Source organism: Mustela nigripes, chromosome 3 (assembly GCF_022355385.1).
Source record: "Mustela nigripes isolate SB6536 chromosome 3, MUSNIG.SB6536, whole genome shotgun sequence".
In the NCBI taxonomy this organism is placed as follows: Eukaryota; Metazoa; Chordata; class Mammalia; order Carnivora; family Mustelidae; genus Mustela; species Mustela nigripes.
Genome location: NC_081559.1, coordinates 132,502,761 through 132,520,662, shown reverse-complemented (window position 1 = coordinate 132,520,662; position 17,902 = coordinate 132,502,761). Strand labels below are relative to the sequence as shown.

The window sequence follows — 17,902 nt, the reverse complement described above, 5'->3', positions numbered from 1 at the left end:
ACTGAACCTGGGCTAAAAACTGTGTTTTTATGTGATAAAATTTGGCTCAATTACCTTCTTGAGTCACTTTCAAATTACTTACAAAATTCACTGAGTAACTTTGCTATTTGAATATAAAAATAATAATCATAAAAATTAAAGGCATATAGAAAAGCATATAGAAAAATATCCAGCATCTTAGCACACAGCAGACATGTACAGTCAATATTTTTGGCATATATTTCATTTTTTTTTCTATATGTCTATAAACATATATGGGTGTGAGAATGTGTCTGTATTACGAGTATGTATGTACTCATGTATTAAAATGAAGGAAAATATTGTTTTACAAATTTGTACTTTAAACTCTATAATGTATTTTATTTTAATACCAGTAACCATAGTGATGATTATTATTACTGTGTGCTAGGCACTGGGTTGATATTTAATCTTCACAGTAACCCTAGGAGATACTATTGTCACTCTCCTTTTACATGGGAGCTAATAGACACAAAACTGGACTAAGTAATTGCTTGAAGTCACTGAGGCAAGTAGTTGGCGGAATCAGAACCTGAAGTGATGTCTCATTCCAGAACCTCTGCTTTAAAATGACACTATAACCCTTTCCTTCTCAAGACAACCTCAGGTTTGGTGGAGGGATGCTTTCACTGAGAAAACAGTCTAGTCCTGTTAAACTGAAAGCTAAGCCTATCCCCTAGCCATGTGTGCTTTATCAAGCCATCCAACCTGATAAGAAAATGGTCACTGCCCCAGTAAAGTGACCAATCTGGATTTCCAGGAGGAAACCTGGATGTCATTACACAGCATGGGGAGGGGAATTATGTCTGAATTAAGGAGATTCAGGGGCGCCTGGGTGGCTTAGTGAGTTAAAGCCTCTGCCTTCGACTCAGGTCATGGTCTCAGGGTCCTGGGATCGAGCCCCGCATCAAGCTCATTGCTCAGCAGGGAGCCTGCTTCCTCCTCTCTCTCTGCCTGACTCTCTGCCTACTTGTGATCTCTGTCTGTCAAATAAATAAATAAAATCTTAAAATACACACACACACACACACACATTTGAATTAAGGAGATTCGGTGGGGCATGTCTAACAGTACTGGTCAATGGAAAACTGGCAACTCAATAAACAGACTTGGATCCTGTGGGAATGAATGTTTGGGGTCCTCCACCAGGAAACTCTGACAAGCTAAGGTGTTGGAAGAGGGTAGGGGAACATAAAATAGGTATTATTATCAACTTGAGGCAAAAGACTAGCTACAGATGCCAAGACTATAGCAATTTTGTTTTAGTTTAGTTTTCTTCTCTGTTCCCTTCTCTGAACACTGGCAGTGGTTCCAGGTGGGAGTGTGAATGCACTGAATACAGTGCCTGTCAGTGACAGACTGTGTTTCCCCTGAGTTAGGAACATAAGTGTTATGCCCAAAGTGTAAGAGGGAATACTGAAGAACAGGAAGGGGAGGACTCTGCTGGATATCCTCTGTGTCTGTTCAGATCCATATCCACCCTGCTCCATGCCCTGGGATGCTGACCTCGACAGCCTGTACACTTTAGGCCTCCCTGCTTTTTAGCTGCTGGTTGATTTCATGCCTCTGGCATGATGGGGGGCGGGAAACATTTGCTCATCTTGCTCCCTCCTGAGCAGGCTGCAGTTTGGTAGTACTGGTTCCTCCCTCTAAGGCCAAAAACTCCTGAGAGATGATTCCGTCCTGTGGGGATAAAATGCTACAATTCTCCACCTCAGTCCCTGGACAAAAGTAATCTAAACCCTTGTTTCCTAATCTGGAAAATGAGGCTAGCAGCACCTACTTCATATGGTTGTTTAAGCATATGAGATAAGAAAAAGACCTCACTCTGTAAAAGTAGTCAATAAATTGGATCTAAGACAGCGATTCGTTTCAAATTACTTTCTATTCCTTTGTTCAACATACTTATTAGGCATTCCTTAGGAATTAAGCAATAAGACAAAGAGAAGAGAAAATCCCACCTGCAAAGACCTTATCTCATGGGGAATAATGATAAGCAATATAAAAATTTCAACACCTCACTAAGTGTGATGTTATGTGTATGCATGGTATACCACGAAATGACAGAGAAGGGCCACAAATGAAGACTGTCATATATTCTCAGCCTAACTAAAAATAAAGCCAGGCAGATACTTTAGCAGAAGTTTGAAAGAAATCACATTTGCCTGCTTCAATTTTCTCTGGAAAAAGGAAGCTAAAACCATATGCTGGAAATGAGGATGCTGCTTCAAGAAAAACAATGAGATTAAATCACTTGCCCCCCATAATAACTATTATTATTATTTAAAGAAAGAAATCACTTGTCTAAGCTACGATCCGGTTAATGGCTTGGATTTAAGTCCAAATTTGACTACCTCCAAAATCTATAGATACTTGTTTGTTATACTACACTGTCTCGCTTTAAATAAGGTCTTCCTTCTCTTCAAGCTAGATCAATCCAGTAACCTAACAACATTTAATATTTCATAGCTAAGTTTAATATAAGCCAGACTGTGGCTCCTCACCAAAGCCTTACTGACAGGAAAACCAAGGAGACACTGCAGCATGAAAAAGGTAATCTGCCCCAGGTAGTGGGTTCAGGATTTGAACCCAGGTGGTCTGCCCTCAGGACTCATACCATACTGCCTCTACAACATATATATCCTCTAAAGAGTCCTCTGTTAATCAATGAAGGCTCATAAATTTAGTCTTAAGTGGTCAGGAGTGAAACTATGAAAAAGATACTCTGCTATTACTATAACCTAATCTAGGTTTATTCTGTGAAACTGAAGCAACTAAAATCCTGCAAAATCATCTTAGAGCCAGTCAGGGAAATAAAACAGAGAAGAGGACTGATACAAGAACCCAAAATTAAAAACAAATGATAAAAAGGGAAGTTGTTCATGGGGAGATAAAACCTGGAATTTGGGGGGAAGTTCACAGGTATGTTAGGATTTTCAAAAGAAGAATGGGGATGGGGGAGCACCTGGCTGGCTGAGTCAGTGGAGCATGCAACTCTTGATCTTGGGGTCTTGAGTTCAAGTCCCACGTTGAATGCAAAGATTACTTAAAAAAAAAAAATCTTAAAAATGAAGAAGAAGAATGGGAAAAGAATCTGCTCTCACTCTGCTGGAGAATCACAATACGGTCTTACAGATCGGTTCCCAGGGGCAGCAGGCTCACCTAGGGGTGGGTCATGTGGCTCTAATGAGACCAAATTCAGATACTAACTCAGAATGCAAGAACTAACCTTGATATTCACCTAGTCAATCAACTCAGACAAGTCCAACATGACAAAAAGAAGTGGATTAGATGAGAACAGAACTTTCAGGGACCAGCCAGACTTTAGGAGGGACAGTGATTTGCAAAGGTAAGACTAACAGTAAATATTATATTTATGTATAGTGATAGTGGTTCCTCAGGGGGACAGTGCACAATGCCGTGGTATTTTTGGTTGTCACAACTTGGGGGGTTGCTAAGTGGCTACATGTCAAGGACAATGCTAAACATCGTACAATCACAGGACAACCCCTACAACAGAAAGTCATCTAGCCTAAGATGTCAATACTGCTGAGGCTAAGAAACGAGTATCTATTAAGTACTAATGCTAGGCACTATTTGAAGCATGCCTTAGCACTAACACATCACTTGTTCCTCATAAAGACACATCAGTATCTTTACCTGGATTTTAGAGATGAACAAACCTAGGCTACAAGGTCCACATTTCACACAGCTTCAGGGAGTAGCCCTATATGGTGATCACAGCTCTGACCTGAGAGCCTGGGGTGCACACACTGTCTTTCAATTCCTTACAGTACTACTGCATGCATCCTCTTCTTCCAAATCACCTTTGGAGATACGGGGTGAAGATGGGAGAACGCCAAGTGTCCATTAGCTCTCAGGTTATAGAAAAGAAAGCCATGCGCCAGAAAAGCAGCATTCTGATTCTGTCACCTGGAGGAGTCAGGTTTGTGTAGCACTGTACGAGGAGTGGCCTAGCTTCATAAAACATCATACGTTAACATCTAACCAAGAGTGTGGGATACAGAATAGGCCCTAAGTATTGGTCCCATCACAAGGACGATCAAGGGCTAAATTGTGAAATAAGAAGGATACAAGAGGGGGCACCTGGGTGGCTCAATGGGTTAAGACTCTGCCTTCAGCTCAGGTCATGATCTCAGGGTCCTGGGACAGAGCCCCACATCGGGCTCTCTACTCAGCGGGGAGCCTGTTTCCTCCTCTCTCTCTCTCTCTCTCTCTCTCTCTGCCTACTTGTGATCTCTGTCAAATAAATAAATAAACAAAATCCTTTAAAAAAAAAACGACTTAAGAAAGGATGCTATCACAGGATATGGTTTTTTAAGGGGTGGGAGGAAGAAAGTTTAAAAATCATTAATAGGTTTTTTTTATATTCTGAAATAAAAAGTGGAAATAGGGATGAAACACCATGACAGAAAACTGTCCAAAATCAAGTTATGTTAAAATTCTGTTTTTAAAAATACTGCTTAAAATAGATAAGCATTGATTAAGGCTTTTGTTAAATTAAGTTTTTTATTTCAATTCCAGTATAGTTAATATCAGTTAAAGCCTTTTTTAGAGCATTCCCCCCCCTTCACCATTGTGCCTCTCTTTCTGTCCATTATATAAAATTACTGTCCTGGATCTTGTCCATCTCTGTTTCAGACACTCAAAAAAATGTTTTATAAGAAAATCCAAAGATTCTCCAGCTTTTTACCTCTAAAATTTAAGCAGAAGTTCTTAACTCCGTTTCTTTCACACATCATGGATACTGTTTGGCACTGACTAGTGGACCCTACCCAAAATTACAAGACAGATACATTCATAATTATCAGTATCCACTCTCAACTAATACGGCAGAGAGGGGTTCAGTGATTTATACCAAGGCATAAAAGGAAATTAAGAACAATTCTGTTCCAAAAGGCAGGATGCAAACCTGGAAGAACTAAAATTTTCTTCAGCAGGGTGACAGGACCAGGTGCTGGATGTTTGGAAACAAGGGTCCTAAAGGAGAGAACTGACAAAGAGACAAAAGAAAATCCCTGTTCAGACCTGAGGCATGGCATAGGGTTGGTTTGGAAAATGGGGACTGACCCAGAGAATGTGAAAAGGAACGGGCATGGGGAAGGGAGCAGGAATTATTCCTGAGAACAGGCCAAAAGAGATTGGGTTCATTTTAAAACTACATTAAAAGCCCCTTGGGAATTCTTACTCCAAACTAACTAGTTACTTTAATGAAAGCTTACTGTAACAGTATATATCTGTATCTGTTTTACTTCCACCTTTTAGAATATTAGCTCCAAACATATCCAGCAGAAACAAAGCACATCTTTGTCACATCTGTAAATTAAATTCACTGCAGAACAGATTAAAAATCTAACAGGATCTCAATATTGAAGATACATAGTAACCTTCTCCCTACACATATCACAGGATGAATCAGTTACAACTTTTCCTGTTTTCCTTCCTTACTAATATATCCTTCCTCTAATCCCCACCCCACCCCCTCTTTGATTTTTCCCTCACTGTGTAATCACAAAGCAGTCCTAGTTTTTCCAAGGTTTATCACATCTCTTATTTGAGGTACCTTTTATTTATCCTGATTCTTTTTTTTTTTTTTCCTAAAGATTTTATTTATTCACCTGACAGAGATCACAAGTAGGCAGAGAGGCAGGTAGAGAGAGAGAGGAGGAAGCAGGCTCCCTGCTGAGCAATGAGCCTGATGTTGGGCTGGATCCCAGGACCCTGAGATCATGACCCAAGCCAAAGGCAGAAGCTTTAACCCACTGAGCCACCCAGGCACCCTCTATCCTCATTCTTGATAAAGAAAAGTGATACATAAATTAGAAATAAAATATGTGTAAAATAGTCAATTTGGGACACAATATAGAAGAATAGTCTGCACCCAGCAATTTGAAAGGCATATCCAAAAACTTGGACAAAAGTTACATGAGTCTGTTGGTTTTCTGAAACTGGCTCCATTTAATACAGATATTTAAGGAAAGGACTGAGTGAGGCAGTAGGAGGAGCACAGTCCTCTGTTTTCCAATACTAGACCCAAAGCTGCCAGGATAAGGAAGACGGTCCTAAACTGAGTCCAAATGATAACATGACCTTCCACAGGTTCCAGAACTGACAGAGTAGAGATGTTCACTGAAGCTGCAATGCTCTGCTCTATCCTTCTCAGCCTCCTAAGGTCACTGTCTTGGGTTTCCCAATACCAGAACACCAGCCCTATTCCTGGCTTCCCAAGCTTTTCCACTGGAAAGCACACTCCCAATATATGTTTCAGGAGGACAGGAACAAAGAACACTTTCAAAGATGATTCTTGGAGGACTGTGATCACTGGCAGAGTGATGGGTGGATGGATGATTATATGAGACATGAGAAAAAGGAACGTGGAGTTTCACACAATTAGCAGTAGTAAAATACTGCAGGTCCTAAGAAGTCTTGCTCTGGCTCTCTGGCTGGGAAGACTTGGAAAAGTGAGGAGGAACCAAAATCAAAACAACTAAATGCCAAAGAACCCCCCACAAAGATAACAATCACCATCACATTTCACAGTCTTTTTAGAGAAGCTCCAATCTGCTCTCTTTCTTTCCTCTCTTACCCCTTGCAATCCATTATTCCCATAGTAACCAGGGTCATTTTCTTCATCACTACAAATCTGATAATTTCACCCTATCACTTAAATCCTTTCTATTCTTCCCACTGCCCTTAGAATAAAATCCAACTCTGAATTATTGCCAATACCCTACAAACACTCACATGGCCTAATCTCTTCTTATCTCTCCAGCTGCATCCCACCAGTGCCTCCCACAACCCTACTCACTAGACTCCCATGGGAACAGCCTCCTTCCTACTTCTCACACACACTGAGCACTCTCCCATCTCATCTCTTGTACCTGTGTCCCCTCTGACTAGCATTCTCTCTCTCCAGCTCGTCACACTGAGGCTTTGTTCAAATGCCACCTCCTGCAACAGGCCTTCAAGACCACCTAACTACAGTGCCCCTTCCCCAAAATAATTTGTCATCACCCTGGTTTTTTCCATTTTAGCATTTATAATCATCTAAGATTACATCTTGTAGGTTGAGAACCTCCCTGACTAGACTGTAGAAATTGTGACTTTTATACTGCCATGTACTGGGGTGGTACACATTTCATTTATTCTTTCAACAAACAGGTGGAGAGAGGCATGTAAAAATTCCCATTTGCCAAAAATTCCCATTTTCCTCTTTACTAGATTAATTCCATTATTAAACATACTAGTATGCTACAGTACTTAAACAAAATCCTGAAAAATACAGATTTATTTAACAGATACTTACACAGTGTTTACCATGTGCTAGAGATGTGTAATTAGTCTGGGCCCCATCTTTTATTATTTGTATGAATGATCCATCTGATGTGCACCCTTAAGTAAGGCTTTTGAAAACAAGGAGAACTCAGGGTAAACACAGATGCCTATACAGTGTGATAAAGGAAACTTTACTCCAAGGCAAATATTTGCTTTCAAGTTTTTTTTTTTTTTTAAGATTCTTCTTCTTCTTCTTTTTTTTTTTTTTTTAAAGATTTTATTTATTTATTTGAAATAGAGAGAGAGAGATCACAAGTAGGCAGAGAGGCAGGCAGAGAGAGGGAGAAGCGGACTCCCTGCTGAGCAGAGAGCCCGATGCGGGCCTCGATCCCAGGACCCTGAGATCATGACCTGAGCCAAAGGCAGAGGCTTAACCCACTGAGCCACCCAGACGCCCTAAGATTCTTGTTCTGAGAGTAAAACTTTACTGGTTAGCACAAAACAAGAAATTTAAATAGCAGTATGATCTGAATCTAAATTTAAATTATAGTATGTTAGATTTAAGTCCTGATTTATATTAGCTACTTATTAGTAAAATTAATATGCAGATTTTTACCTTAAAATTTTAAAATTAAAAAAATTAGGACTTTTATATATATTTTCCCTACCAACTATTTCCTGCCAATAGAAATTGCAGCTTCATCCTAGGGATGGTAAAATAAATTTAGTCGACACCTGTAAACACTCATAATCAAGAACAAAGAGAGTAAGTTAGGCTAGTGCATGTTCTAGAATGGGAAAACCCCAGACAAGGTTTGGGAGGCAACAAGAGAGAAAATTAAATTTCAGAAATGTCTATAGACGTCCTAGAGACAAGTTTTAATTTATCAGAAAAAATCACATGCAAAATAAAAGCATTCACTCAACTGGAGTATGTGCAAGGACACGTTGGTAATGAAATGAAACAAAATATACTGAACCAGATGCTGATAACAAATAATAAAACTGGAAGCTTCACACAATAGATAAACTCAAGTATCTTCTATCTGTCTCTTTTCTCTGAAGAACTAAAAGCTTCTGGCATATAATTTCTCCATATGTACAGGAAAATAAGAAGGAAGTATGAACATTTTATTAGTTTAAAAATAAGGGAAAGCAAGTAAACTACATTCTGCAGACCAGAAAGAGGAAGAGAAAGTTCAGTCTTACCCAGTTCAGAAAACAAAGCAGAGTGACATTATTTGTGTGTAGAGATGCAAAAACAAAATAAAGCTAGGAATAATTCCCCCACAAGAAAAACCAAAGCTGCAGATGTTGCTCCATAAAGTCCGTCTTGCCCTACTGGTTTTGTGTATCTTTTTAAACGTCTGTGTGTCCAATTACGTGGGTGTTGGGTACGTTGCTCTCCCTACACCTCTTTCCTGCTCAGTATCTTCATTTAGATCTTTTTATGTAGTACTGAATTTACCCCTGCCTTCTTCCTTAATTGTCCATATTGTAGAAATGATTGTTGAAGCTCAATATTTAATGATTTAAAGACCTATAAATAGAACTTTAAGTTCACTTTTACTTAAAAAACAAAGAAGTGGGTGTACTTTAAAAAGTAACTGGAACTTTTATGTGTGTGGTATTTGTCCTCCAGGAGCTAATATGTACCAAAAAGAAAAGATAAGTGCCCAAAGAATTACAATGCAAAACAGACTGTGATAAATTCTCTAAGAAAAGTATGAAAAGTTTCTAGAATTCAGAGGAAGGAAAGACAAAAAAACAAAACACTTCCCACTGAACTTTTCTAGGTATCTGGGGTGATTATAACATGTGAGGGAGGATCTGAAGGCTGGGCACTCAAAACAGAAAGAGCAGCAAAAGTCCTCAGTACAAAGAATAGCCATTCGTTCAATTTGTCTGAATTCCTGCCCACTTAACAGGAAAAGATCCACTCCACTTGGTAAAAACAGAAAGAGAAACTGTCACAACATTCACCTTTAGCTTTTACATGGCATTATCATTAAAGCCTTATTTTACAAGTATAAACTGGAAATCACTTTTCTTACATATAGGAGCCAGAGGTTGGAAAAGTGTGTTTGAATCATGTAGAGAACTCTGAATGCCAGGCTTCTCACTCTGGATTTCATTGTGCAGATGAGGATGTAAAGGCATTTGAAAAGGTAATTTGAAAGGTTGTAGGTGTAGAGAATGAAATGAAATGGAGGAGAGCTTAAAGAAACTGGGGTTTGGCAACAATAGGAATGGCAGGTTTGCAAAAAACTGACCTAAGAAATAAGTAATAGGTATTTGCATGTGGAGTGCAAGGTGGAAGGAGGCATTAAGATTGCTTCAAGGTTTTATTCCTCGGTAATCAGAATAAATAACTAGGAATGGGGGGAGGGAAGAGAGAGCAAGGCAAAATGACAGCAAACTAGTTTAAGTAAATACTAGCCCAAGCTGGAAATGTCTGCATCAGATGCACAGATCTGACACCTTCCGGTGCCAGGCATTGTTTCCAGGCACTTAGGATACAGCAGTGAACACAACTGGCAAGCACCACAGCCCACATGGAACTTACCCTCAAATGGCAGACAAGAGATAATGAACAAGTAAATAGAGAGATAAATATATATTATAGGAAGAGTGGGGTTGTATGGAATTTTAATTCGGAGGGTCTGACTGAGAGTGACATCTAAACAAATACCTAGAGGTGAGGGAGTGAACCACGCAAGGCGCCAAGAAAGAGTCAGCAACTAACATAGATATATCTTCATTTAGTTTCACTCTTGATGCTTTTGAAGTTAGCAGCAATTGCAGTGTATCTCTTTGGTGACCCAGTCCTATTTCCTTGGGCTAATATGTAGTGTTCCACTTCCTGACTGTCCTACCAGATCAAGAAAACTTCACCAATAACACAGTGATAACAAACTGCCTAGTAGGTCAATTTGTTTACACTGGCTGTTTATGTTCCCTACCTGGGAGAAAAGGACTACATTTTAAAACAACAAAACCAAAGCACTGTTAGAACATGTTTGTACAAAGCTTAAGAAGACAATCATCTTGTTCTCAAAGCAATCATTGATGTAGCAACTTTTGAAACTTGTGATTTAAATCAAAGGTGAAGAATGATTATGAATCATGCAATTAAGCTACCAAGGAGGATGCTGAAGAGAGAAAAACCATTCACAGCACCATAAAACTGTCAAAAATAAAAACAGTACAATTATCAAAACCAGAATTGATATCATTCTTTGATTTTATGATTTGTTGTTCAGCAGAACTGAACTGTAGGCTAAATTATGCATTTTATTGATTCTGGATCTTGGGGCCTCATCCTTATCTGTAAAGGGCAGCTGTTGTGATTTTTCAGATTCCCTTCAATTCCAAGATTCGATGTGGCTAATTACCATTCCTATGATGTTTAGGTTATTTGTGTATTTGTGTACTCTGGTTTACCTCCTTTTGCAGTAATAGTACAAATTGCACCCATCCCAAGTAATACAACTTGTAAGTTTTGTATGAAAGTGATAATGACCTTCTTTTAAACACATCTACCAGAGCTTGGTGTTTAAAATGAGGATACCCTCTCTGAAAGTGCTGCCTTTTTTTCATCCCTCTTTTAGAACAGTCTTTAAGACACTCCGGCTTCTGCATCATTTTAGGGAGGATTAGATTTGAAATCAGGTGGATGATCACATCTCTAGTAGATGAGAAAAGTAATGAGACCTTATCTGGTGGGATTCATTCTCTGAAATTCCAAAGGAATTCTCAAACATTTCTAGCTATGACTCTGAGGAAAGATTTTCCGGTGTTGACAACTTTATAGATTAATGCCCATCTAAAGGCATAATAAAGAAAATAACCAACGTTATTGTGGACTATGCGTCAGGCAGAATTAAGTACTGACTGATTAATCCTCATAACAATACTTTAAGGATGAACTATCACTATTCTCATTTTACATGTGCAGAAACAAAGTCATAGAGAAATTAAACAGATTGCTCAAGTTTTCACAATTAACAAAGAGATTCGAACCCAGGCACTCTAGCTTCAAAGCCTGAGATCTTAACTTTCACCATACACTGCCTATATATATCCTGGCGTCCCTGTTTAAGTAAGAGTCCCATTATCAGCCGCACTCTCCTTGCAAACTGAAAAACACGAAGTCAAAATAAAGCTGCACTGCAAATTCGTTATCGAGCTTCTCCTCCAGTCCTGAACCACGAACTAGACTCTTAAAGAATATAAAATCTCAGTACCTGAGGTCTCTCGAGATTTAGGGAAGAAGTGTGTGGAGCAACCCAAATGTGTTCTGTCCTGGCGGTAATGCCGTGAACAAGCGCTGCAAAAACTAGAGCCGGACCCGGTGTCTCCCTGCCTCTGGGGGTTCACGCCAGGGGGCCGCCCAGCCGCACCACGCGCTCCTACTACGCACGGAAGTGGCCCAGGGGCCGGTCCAACCAAACCACACCTGGCTCGAACGCGCCCGCGGGGTTCCTTCACTTGGCTCTCGCGGCGCCCATACCCCTTCCCGTACTTACCTTCGTGGACCCTCGCCCGACGCATAGCGAGCGGGAAGCCCCACCAGAGCTGCGCCACACTCTACCGTCCTCCGCGCCGCGCCTCCCACCCCCAGCGGGGCCCACCACCCTCCCCGCCTTGGCCCGGCCTCCTGACTCCGCCCCTCGCACCATGCCCCGCCCACACCAATCAACGGAACCGTCCCAACCACTAGCCTGCTCAGGGGCGGGGCTTATGCACACTCAGCTCCGCCCCTCGCTCGCTAGAAAGCGGTGGATCCGCTGCTGCCGGGAGGCCGTAAATAAACAAAGCCGGGAGGGCTTGGGGGTGTGTGACCCCGAGGGAGGGAGTGCTGGGCGCAGGTAGAGGGAACCGTCAAAGGGAGACAGTCAGCCTTGTGGCAAGATGCGGAAGGAGACTTGGGAGGGGAAAGTGAAGGCCCTCTCCCCAGGTTCCAGCTGACGTGTAGGACTGGGTGAGACATCTTGAAGCAACGGAGTTGATACTTAATAAGCGCATTAGCTAATCTTGTTCCCCTTAGGCAGGGTAGGACTCATGAATTCCGGGCTCTATGCATGAGAAATCACAGGAACAAGGGTTGAGAGGGAGGAAAAAAGCAATCGAATTCTTTACTGATCTCCAGCACACATCCTCGTTTTTCATTTTGGGGAAAATTCTGGAAAGGACTTCAGTAGGAATCACTTCAGACTCACTCATTCCTTCTCCCCTCAAATAGCTCAGGCACTTTTCAAGAGAGCATACTCAACGCAGGTTGAGTTTGGCATTAATGCCAACGGTGTACTGCAAGGTTTGTGACTACATGTATGGATAAAGGAAAAAATCAGACCACTCAGAAGGAATTATTTTAACTATTAATTTATTTGATTTTTGAACGTGAAAAACTATTTGAGGAATCAAGTCAAACACTAATTAAATTATGGTGGGAAAACACAAGGCTCACCTTGCTAACAAGCAGCATTTGCTGGGAGAACTTCAGAAAACAGTGTCAAGAGGCCAGCCTAGCTGTGTGGCCCTAAGGGAGATCACAATATCCAAAGCCCCAGATCTGCTTATCTTTAAAATAAAGAGATTGGGCCAAGTGACCTCATGACCTCTAAATACCCTTCCAAACTTAATTTCATCCTGCAAGATTCAGCAATTAAGGGCAAAGGGACCATAAGGAAAGTGCTGTCCAGTCAGGAGCCACACAGAGAAATTGGGGATTTTTAGAAAAAGCTTCAGGGATCTCTGACATTACTTCATTCAAGCTCTCCTGTCAGACTTTTCTATTTGCAATAATGATAACTCTTGTCCTAGCTCAAAACCTCTGACTCTTCCCTCTCAATCCTCACATTTGGTCATCAGGTCCTTGGCTTTTTCCATTATAGAGTCTCTTCAATGAACCTTCTCACTTTCACTGCCATCTCTGAATAAAGTACAAAACCAAAGAACTCAGGTTCTTGGATCTGACCCTCACCTATTTTTTTCTACCTAATCTCCAAGTACTCTCTGGCAGACTGCTTCTTCACTGTGTAGTATCCACAACATACAGCCAACATTCCTGCCACTGAACATTTATATCCACTGCTTCCCAGCTCAGAATATTTCTTAGTCCTAGCTACCTGTTCAGATTATGATAGCTCAGCTCAGGGACCTCTCTATCCAGTAAAATGCTATAACACCTAGGATCTGCACCACTCAATGTGGCACTTAGTAGGCCTACCTTATTTTGTTTTTTTTCTGTTATTTATATTTATCTCTAAAACTAAACTGTAAGCTCCTTCCTGGATAACCCCAGGCTCCAGGCAATAAAGTAAAAAAAAGCTATTTTCAGTATCTCAAAAGCCTAAAAAAATTATATATTCATCTATAATTAGGCTGTTCAAATTACCTATAACTGTAAGATTCTGGTTTTTTTATTAAGAAAATTTATATTTTTATTTTCATTTATTTTTTTAAATATATATGTATATTTAAAGATTTTATTTACTTATTTGACAGAGAGATCACAAGTAGGCAGAGAGGCAGGGAGAAGCAGGCTCCCTGCTGAGCAGAGAGCCCAACATGGGGCTTGATCCCAGGACCCCAAGATCATGACCCGAGCCAAAGGCAGAGGCCCAACCCACTGAGCCACCCAGATGCCCCTGTATTTTTATTTTTTAAGTAATTTGTATACCCAACATGGGGCTCAGACTTTACCCCAAGATCAAGAGTCACATGTTCCAGTGACTGAGCCAGCCAGGAGCCCCAGGATTCTGTTTTTATCTGAAATTATGTGACACTGCAATAACATCTATTACTTCATGTTAACCAAAGCTCTGATAGGCAGTTAGATGTGACTGATTTTTAGAAAAGGGAAACAGGAGTGCCTGGCTGGCTTGTCAGGAGAGCAGGTGACTCTTCATCTTGGTCAGGGTCTTGAGTTCAAGAGTTCAAGTCCCACACTGGATATAGAGATTACTTAAAAAAAAAAAAAAAAAGAAGAAAGAAAGAAAGTAAAGAAAAGGGAAAATAAGTTGCTAATAAATAAGACTTATTTTGAAGTCTGAATCTATGAGATTCACAGAGGTACATAAAAATAAAAAGTAGCTGACCCATTCTTTTGTCACCCCATTGCCAAAACAAGTGACATACCCAGAGTAAGTGCTTAAGAAGATAGTCATTAGTCTATTATTATTTTCAGCTTTCTTTAAGCCCTCACTCTCTCCTTTGCTTTAATTAAAATACTGGTCTTTTCTTCTCATGCAAATAAGATTGTAAGAGTTTCCCTTCAATTTCAAATAAATTCTGAAGAATAAGATAAACAAGAATCACACTGCTAGAAAGGTTTCTGATGTCCAAGAAATAAACCGTCAAATCATGGTAAACTGCTTATGTTAAGGCGCCCTACATACTACTCACATCTTTAAAGAGTAAATTTTCCTTAACTGCAACCTTAGCCAGATGACAAAAGTAGAAGCAAGACCAAGTTTGCAGAATGACTACCAAGTAAGAGTGAAAACTGATTTGCAATCTATCAATGGCCCCTTGTGTTTTGAAAATGTCACTGGCAAATTTAAAGGAGGCCCCAGAGCTCTGAAGTCTGGCCCAAACAATCTATAAATCACTACTCACAGCAAACCTTTATAATATTCTGGATGTTTAGAAAGTAATAAATAGGCAGATTAAACAATAGTCACACTTCATTTTATAGACTGGTTGTACCAGAGGCTACTGGTTATAGACTCTTGGAATGTTTCTCTTCCTCTTCTAAAAATGTGAAGTAATTATTAAGATGAGAGATTTAAGGGAACTTCTAAATCTGGCCAAGATGTTGTAACAAGGACCATATTTACTCTCCTACCTGAACCAACAACGACAACAAAAAGAAGCCAGACAAAATATATAAAACAACAGTTTTCAAGATGGGTATCAGGAAAATGAAGGAGACTGATGTCTCAGAGATGAGGAATGAACAAGATTTGCCCCAGCTTATCACCTCAGAGAACTTACAGGCCATGACAGTAGAAGAGGGAAGCTCAAGAACAATGAGACCAGGGAAAACAAGACAGCTAGAGTTCATAACTCAGATAGGGAGAAAAGAGAACAATACAGAGAATCCCAGAGATCTGCTGAAGTTCTTCCTTGAGAATTCAACAGTGCTGATCAGTGTACGCTTGTCCTCAAGGTCATGGAAAGAACAAACCATCTCAAAGCAGTAAAAGGAAAAGTATTAGGCACTCACAGAGGGCCAGGAATAATGGCTATTCACACCAAGCCAACTAGAAACCTCCCAATTCAATGAAATAGAGTACTTAGAAGGGTCTTGCTGTAGTATCGGGGAGTAATTAGCCCTAGACTAAATGCTGCTTGGGTGCTGCCAAAAAAATAAGAAGTAAGATCCAAAAGGATCAAACTATTTTAAAGTTATTTAACTGCATCTCAAATTAGAATTCAGGTGTTCAGCACCCAATAAGCTAAAATTCACAACATCTGCCATTCAATCAGATATTGCAAGGCATGAAAAGAAACAAAAATATGGCTCATAATGAGAAAAATCAATCAGTGAAACTAACAACTGACATAGCAGTTAGAATTAGCAGACAAGAACATTAAAACAGTTATTATAAGGGCACCTGTGTGGCTCAGTGGGTTAAGCCTCTGCTTTCGGCTCAGGTCGTTATCCCAGGGTCCTGGGATCAAGCCCCACATTGGGCTCTCTGCACAGCGGGGACCCTGCTTCCCTCTCTCTCTGCCTGCCTCTCTGCCTACTTGTAATCTCTCTCTCTGTATTACTTATAAATAAATAAATAAAATCTTAAAAATATTTTTTAAAAAAGCAGTTATTATAATGGTAATATATTTTAAAAATTAAGTAGAGATAAGGAAGGTATAGAAAAATTTCTAATTCCAGAGGACCTGGGTGGTTCAGTGGGTTAAAGCCTCTGCCTTCAGCTCAGGTCATGATCTCAGGTTCCTGGGATTGAGTCCTGCATCAGGCTCTCACAGAGAGCCTGCTTCCTCCTCTCTCTCTGACTGCCTCTCTGCTTTGAGATCTCTGTTACCTCTGTGTGATCTTATGATCGCTATCTGTCAAGTAAATTAAAAAAAAATTTTTTTAAATAATGTAAAATAAAAGAAACATTTTTAAAAAAGAAGGAAATTGGGGATAAAAATATATGTTTATAAAAAATAAAAAATTTGAAAGTGAAAAAAAAAGGAGGGGCGCCTGGGTGGCTCAGTGGGTTAAGCCACTGCCTTCGGCTCAGGTCATGATCTTAGGGTCCTGGGATCGAGTCCCGCATCGGGCTCTCTGCTCAGCGGGAGCCTGCTTCCTCCTCTCTCTCTCTCTGCCTGCCTCTCTGCCTACTTGTGATCTCTCTCTGTAAAATAAATAAATGAAATCTTAAAAAAAAAAAAAAAAGGAAAAATTTCTAAATACAATCTAGAGGTGAAAACAATCTCTAAGGTGAAAAATACATTGGATGGGATTAATGGGGGAATTGACACTGCAGAAGAAAGGAGTAGTGAACTTGAATACACACAAAACAAAATTTCCAAGATGAATTACAGAGAGAAAAAGGAATTAAAAAGAGAATCCATAGGGTATGGGAAACCTTTACGCAGCCTAACATACTTGTAGCTGGAGTCCATGAAGGAGATGATAAAACTGAGCTGGGGAAAGATCAGAATAGACATTTGAAGAAATATGACTGATATTTCAAAATTTGATGAAAATTATAAACCCACAGATCTCACAAACTTGATGAACCCAAACATCAGAAACACAAAGGAAACTACAACAAGATATTTCATAATACAATTACTAAAAACCAGTGATAAAGCAAAAAAAGGGGGGGGAAAGACATACTATATATGGAGAAATGAGAGTAAAATTGACAGATTTCTTGTCAGAAGCATGCAAGAAAAAGACAGTGGAGCAAGATCTTTGAAGTCCTGAACAAAAAAGCTGTTAACCTAAAATTCTATACTCAGCAAAAAATATCTTTCAAAATTCAAGATAATACAAAAAATTTTTTTTCAGATGCAGAAACTGAAAGACAGTAACAAGAAAACTTGCACTACAAGAAATGTTAAAGGGAGTCCATCAGACACACAAAAAATGACTCCAGATATCTGGGAATATGTACCACAAATGAAGAATAGTGGAAATAGTAACAAGAGATGTGTTTGTTTGTTTACAATTAGAATCTTATAAAAGATAGTAACTATTTAAAACAATAAGCATAATCATTTATTGTGGGTTTTATAGCCTATATGTAAGTAAAATGTATGACAACAATAGCATAAAGGTTAGGTGGAGAGACAGGGAAGTATATTATTGAAAGGTATATTGTATAATTATGTATAAGCCTCCTATAAGTGATATGGCATAATTCATTTGAAGATAGACTATAATAAATTAGAATAGTATACTCAAACCCCAAAATAAGGTAGGAAAAGAAGAAAGAGGACAAAAAGAACACATAAGACAAATAGAAAACAAGTAACAAGAGGATACACATAAACTTAACTCACATCAATAATAACATAAAAAGCAATAGTCAAAACAACACAATTAAAATTTGTCTTACTGGTA

At 39.6% G+C, this 17,902-nt stretch overlaps 1 protein-coding gene across 3 annotated transcripts in view; it reads right to left on the bottom strand.

Annotated features, from left to right (window-relative positions):
- The window catches only part of SGK3 (serum/glucocorticoid regulated kinase family member 3), a 146,251-nt gene that overhangs the window by 75,222 nt on the left and 53,127 nt on the right, over positions 1–17,902 (bottom strand). Inside the window, exon 1 of one of the 3 annotated variants that reach the window (XM_059394667.1) lies at positions 11,844–11,962. The exons of 1 other annotated variant lie outside the window; for it this stretch is intronic. The gene's annotated coding sequence lies outside the window, so the exon portion shown is untranslated. Of the gene's footprint in view, positions 1–11,561; positions 11,665–11,843; positions 11,963–17,902 lie in introns of those variants that run through there. One more of the 3 variants, XM_059394669.1, reaches the window with a different exon arrangement.